A 6,437-nucleotide genomic window follows, 5' to 3' on the forward strand; every position below is an offset into this window, starting at 1 on the left:
TTTACACACCTGAGGCTAATTGGTACACTGTCTGGAGTCTAGAATGTGATCCCACTCCTGCCTTTACATTCTGCATTGACCTAGTAAACAGAACATGGATCATCACCATGTACTGGGAACAAAATCAGTCCATAAGCATACCCATATAACTGCGAAGATTCAAAACTGCATGACTATAGTTGTGCCCCAACTGGGAGTGAGTGGCAAAGTAGGATCCTGTCTGAGGAATCATTATAGCAGTAGATCTGGATATTGAGTATCTCATATCAACATGTGGTGTTTCTTTGTGGTTAACCCATTGGTTATAACTTCTACAGTGCAAGAAATGCACTGGTGTTCATGATCTTGAGTAACCAGACTACCGGTAGATTAACCTAGTACAATGTATTAAATTTGAGCAAATGTCATGTCCACACATTGCAATAGTGACTTTAGCTCTCTGCTCTAACTGTAGCTCTCTTGCTAACTTTGAGCAAATGTCACGTCCACAGGAAGAGCATCATCCTAAGCCAAATATGGGTTTTTCCACCGAATACTGAATTCTTACCTTCTAACAGTTTAACCAAAGTGCCAACAAAGATGGCTACAACAGGTCCCCTTTTCAGCACATTTGAGCACACTTTCACCGTCAAAAGAAGTAGCCCGTTCCCCCCATAGAACATCACTACTCTGATAACCACATCAATTAAGAGTGAAAGAATGCATAGGCAGGGGAAGGAAGCTGTAGAGAAAAGTAAAGACCGGTCAATAAACAATAGGATGGCAAAATAAAGCAATCAAAACCAGCAGTGCACAATACATTTTGGAACTGTGTAAGTTGCTGCTCCAAAAGGCAAACTATTTCAGTTCAACGAAATTAAAGGCTTTCCTCATTACTGATTTTGGAAAACTGATTGTGTTTTATATATGCTATGCATCCACTACACCAGCAGAGAATTTTCCAATTAGCAGTAGAAACAAGACGCACTGACAACATCTACGATAGTTGTGATATACCGTAAACGAGTGATTCCTTATCAAAGAGGCGTACTCATATCCGGTTTCAATTGCATTGGTGGTGTAATCCAAATTTAGACGAAGCTGAAAGCGAAAAATGAAAATAATTGTTTCTTCTCTTTATTTCTTTCCCTAAAAAACGAAAGGTAAAAAAGGAAAAATCAATGGTGTGGTGAAAGCCTGAACATACACTATAAGATGGAGAGAACCGCTTCAAAATAAATTGTAGTGCATGCAAGAAACCTTACAGTTTTTATCTTAAATATACCTCGGATTTGGTAGAAGCATTGTGTTTCCAATCCTAGGTTTTGTGACAGATCAGTAAGTCTAGATCAATCTGCAAAACTCAACCAGAGGACAAAAAATACATTTATATATTCTAAATAACTGAATCCAAGTTCAAGAAAATATAGGAGTCTATATAGTTGCTCTTACATGCCAAACAATATGCTTTATAGACTATGGATGCAGATCATTGATATGCACATGCATAATTTTTCAAAAGCTAGGCAAGTTTTTATTCGAACTCGAACCAACAAAATTGTTTATATGCTACAAAATTTATGTGGTTACAAACTGCATCTTCTACTCTTAATTTGCACACAGGATATAAACATGCTAACAATTAGAAAGCTCGGAGAGGAGGGATACCCAAAGAGATACCTCAACCATCCTACAAACAAAAATGGTAAATCATCCATCGAAGAACCTCCGGGATGCAATTGCCCATGACTTCAAATACTGAAGAAAAATGATCCATTTATTGCCTCCACTCTATCTGATATTCAGGTCTTATTACCAAATTCAAGAATGACAAAAAAGACATGAATCATAACACAAGAGCATTGAAGTTTGAAGATTTTGACATGAGAGACATCGAATAAAGCTCATCATTGAAGAGGATATCTTACTTGGTCTTAGGATATGAGAACTGAGGCACATAATCCTTTAACTAAGAACCCACCCTATTTTACTTTAAACCATCTGTTGGTAAATAATAAAAGTATTAGATAGAAATCCTTGCACAGACATGACAGATCTTACATGTCAGATCAACCTGCACCAGTAACAAAAGCAGAATGTTTTTTAGACACACAACTAATGATAGCATGCATATGAAATAATCAGAACTACTAACATTGATTTAAAAAAATGGCCTAATTTCAGTAAGAAACACCTTGTAATACTACTCCACCTGGATGAAGCATTAAGAATGTACAATTTGTAACTCCAAGAAGTTAGAAAACCTGTGCATATAAAAGAAACGGAAGCAGAAGCAGGTCACATAGTGTGAATATTGAACTGCATATAAGAGCTACATAATATGTCCCATGGGAACTCTGAGTAAAATATAACGCAAAGTGAATTTGCAGCACAAGATCAATGAGTGTCAAAATGAAATTAAGACTGGAAAGTTCTACAAAGTCGCTGAAACATGGATGGTAATCATCAACCTTGTAAATCTGAGGATAAAGATTTTAAAATAGTAATATTTGATAGAAGCAACGACAGTACAAACTACAAAAAGGAGCAGCAGTAATAATGAAGAGGAACAAAAGTAACATGAATCAGACAATGTTCCATTCTTCATTACCTTCACATCCGCGAAAGAACATTCCAATCAGAATGGATATCAATCTCCGTCCTTACATGTTCATCTGAGCTATACCTCTCCTGGATGTTAAGGAGGGGAAGAAAAACACCTGCCAATTGCAATTGGAACATTAATAAGTAAGAACAAATGAAGAATAAGCGAGACACCACAAACTCATTCAAATTATAAATTTAGATACTTAATAAGTAAGAACAAATGAAGAATAAAAAACATCTCTACTCGATCTTTAAAAGGATAAGATGTTCATGTAGGTTGGGAAATTTCGATCTTGCCCAACATCCTATCAATCGACTCCTCGCCGCCACCCTGGAGAGCTGCCACTGTAGGATTGTACCCCTGGTCTCTTACCCATGAACCACTACAGAAAGGAAGGAGGTAGTAAAAAAAACAACACACAAGAGTATAGCTTAGAGCAGCAACCACAACCATAATAAATCTAGAATAAGTTTTAACAATTCGTAACACATGAGACAGAAGGAAGAAGATGCAAACCCAAGTACAAAGAATCAATTGATCCAACCATGGTCTCAAAATATTTTACCAATTATGTTCTATATCGGATGTAAGCCTCATGTGTTCTTTGCAATTGACCTGTTCAAACACAGTTTTCCAATATATAGTGAGAAACATTGCTGCTATGAAAAAAAATGGTGCGACATGGTTCATAATTTAGATTACCAAATAGTAAAATATTGAATTGTTCATCTTGACTGTACCTTTACAACCAAATGGGTATAAACGGATATAGTGTACATCTCAGCCCCTACTCTGCATTTTCAATTGTATAAGAAATATGCCTATGGGTTATATCAATTCCAAATACTAATCCACCATATATGAAATGCACAAACCAAATATTAGAGTTAGAAAGACATGCTGAGAGAGTTGGCACCTCCTTGTTAGATCCAACCCGGACAAGTGTGTCTAACATCCCTCGGTCGCTTTGAGGTGAGACCACAACCAGGGAGATGGCTCTCCCGGTGATCATGGACATAACGACCCCTACCGCAATAAGATGGCATGTCAAACATCAAACAGATTCAAGGCGTATGGTGCGACCTTGATGGAATGTGATGGCTCTACTGCAGAAAAAACACGGCATGGTCAAACATCAAACATATGCATGGAGTAGGATGCGCCCTTGATGGGACACAAAACATGACAAAATCGAAGCCAGCCGATTAGAAACACATCTCAACCATGATCGAAACTTGCAGCGTTCAGGTTGCGGTCATCCGCGAGATCCGCCAGAGCTTGTACATCAGACAGAGGAAGGAATGGGGGCGCACAGCAGCATCCCACACTCCTCGGGTTGAGCACCGAGGAGAGGAGATGTGAGACAGAGTGCAGGAGCAAACCAGCAAATGAGTGAGGTGGCCTACGAAGGGACATACCAAATAAAGATATGACATCAAGCTCGGACAAACTCATGCTTCTTCCACCCAAAATTCTGCACAAACAAAATAAGAAGATATTGAGATTAAATTTGGCAAACCACAATAGACGATGTCCAGAGAGTTGCTGAAAAAGTAAAAAATGAAAGTTCAGGTTGTATTAAGTATACCTAGGACAGTGTGGAGCTGGCGAGGTCACCGCCGTCGTTGCTTTGTTCCCAGGTGCTGGTAGGACCTGGCCGACTACCACGAACTTCGGCAATATACCTGGAGATAATTTTCTAGTATCCTAAATGCCCCGCTGGCTGTGCTCTTGATCAGCAGAACGGCCCTACTCTTGATAGGTAAGAACGATACTGAAATCATCTAATACTTCTCATTTTCTCAAATAACCAAGAGACGTGTATATGAGCTTCCAATCTGAGAAATACTATGTGATGGGTGTCTCAAGCAATCTAACACATGTTACTTTCCTAGACGTGTACTCAAACATCTCGTTAGTGATAGCTTTCAAATGAAAATCACAAAATTGAGAAAAGCAAATATTATATGGGCAAGTCATCTTTGATTGCAGGCAATTTTTGGTGGATTATTAGGCAACATACATAATAAGAAATTAAGTTGTACATGTACACTGCTTGGATTTTCCTCAAACACCCTATATGCATAGATAGAGGAACTTCTACACAAACAAAAACGAAAAATCATGGGGACTGGAAGAGGGAAGGGAGGAGCCAAATCAAGACCAGATAAATCATTGAGGAGGCCCGGGGTGCCCTTACCAGTCTCGTGGTGGTCGAGGACGACCTTGGCGGCCTCAAGCTAGAGAATGATGGAGAAGGTCTTCTCCTACAGCAGCTGCTCCACCACCTCCGCTCTGCTCATCCTTCCCGCATCGGCCGCCACGGACCATGGAACAGCTGCTGCCGCTAGCGTGGTGAGGCGGCTGCGGGCTGTGACGACGGCTTGACGAGCTCGGCTAGAAGACGGGGTGGAGGTGGCTCAACCGGCGGCTGGGTGTGGCGCAGGAAGGACCAGATTGGGGGAAAGAGGATGCCGTGGGGATTGGGGAGAGATGTCGCCGGGGGCGACGAGGCGGCTAGGGTTGGCTGCGGAGGAAAGAGCTGGGTACGCTTCGGTGGAGCTCCACCTCTCCATCCGCCGGAAGCGGCTCCCGTCGGCCGTAAGGTCGCCATGAATCCGCACCCGTCGCAATTCGCCATCAATCCGTCCACGCGTGGCACCGCCAAATCCTTCTCCAAGCGGAGCTCGACGGGAACCTGTAGGAATATCTGGCGACGACGACGGCCGAGGGCGGCCGGAGGAGCGAGCGGCGGCGACAATAGGTGGAGAGGGGACGAGGCGCGATTGGGGGGAATACGGGGGCAGCGGCGGCGGCGGCGGCGACGGGACAGGGCGCGATTGGGGGAGGAGGAGGCCAACCGATTGGGGGAGGAAGCGAGGGCATTTGGCTTGGAGCTTCCGGGCCAGGCGGGCTTCAGCGACCCATGGATAAAACGTGGGTCTGCGGGAGGGCCTCAGCGCCCTGGACGGAACGACGGCCGAGATCGCGCCACGTCTGCTCGATCGGATGGCCGAAAATCCAAAGCGCTGTGAGAGCTCCATGGGGGTGCAGCAATCATACCGTGAGATCCCTGTTATCCCGACGACATCGTTCAACCTTGTGACTGCTACGTTCTGTACGTGTGTGAATCACAGATCAGGTGGTCAATCCTTTGGGCCTTCATCCGTGAGGTGCTGGGTTCAATTCCTACCCAGAATCTTTTTTTTTACCACCTCCGAACCCCAGATGGGCCTCAGCCCACGAGGCCGCCAGTAAACTCCAGCGCCCGCAGGTAGCCCATCTCCATCTGTATCCGACCCAGCTCGCCCCCTGCCTGTTTTATTTTTCTGAAATATCCAGAAATTGTTTAAACTTGCAAACATCATATCTCTCAAACTATAACTCAAAATAAAATATTTTATATACGAAAATTGATCATAAAAATATGAGGAACATGATTATGCCATCCATTCATCTGTTTGCATCTCGCATCATGTCGCGCGTTGATAGTCGTGCATGTTTACCTAACATATATGCGGAGTACTTCGGACACCGACTAGGTTTTCCCTGCTCCGTTTAACTTTGAAGTAGCGCACCCCTGCCATGATATGTCATGCTAATCGACCCTTAAATTTGTCGGTAGAAAATGCAACTCCAACCTAATTTGTTTGTCCGGGATTTCGACTCCGATTAATTTGGATAAGTTGCATCGTCGCATCATATTTGCCATGCCATGCATATCATATCATGATCATGCTGATTCTTTTGCCGTAGTAGTAAGATGTGCATCCGTTGGTTGTTGTAGCACTTTGCTTCTTCACGGATAGGATCGCGAAGTGGTGTGGTGAGATACGACAAGTCCTCCGGA

The 6,437-nt window shown here is 43.0% G+C and overlaps 1 long non-coding RNA gene across 1 annotated transcript; it reads right to left on the bottom strand.

The window, feature by feature from the left end:
- LOC124672707 lies at positions 1–1,462 on the bottom strand. The gene is made up of 3 exons (XR_006992726.1): positions 1,265–1,462; positions 548–721; positions 1–70 (listed from the first exon to the last, which is right to left on the bottom strand). It is a non-coding gene; the product is annotated as an uncharacterized LOC124672707 (long non-coding RNA).
- Positions 1,463–6,437: the final 4,975 nt, after the last annotated feature.

This window comes from Lolium rigidum, chromosome 1, assembly GCF_022539505.1.
Source record: "Lolium rigidum isolate FL_2022 chromosome 1, APGP_CSIRO_Lrig_0.1, whole genome shotgun sequence".
Classification (NCBI taxonomy): Eukaryota; Viridiplantae; Streptophyta; class Magnoliopsida; order Poales; family Poaceae; genus Lolium; species Lolium rigidum.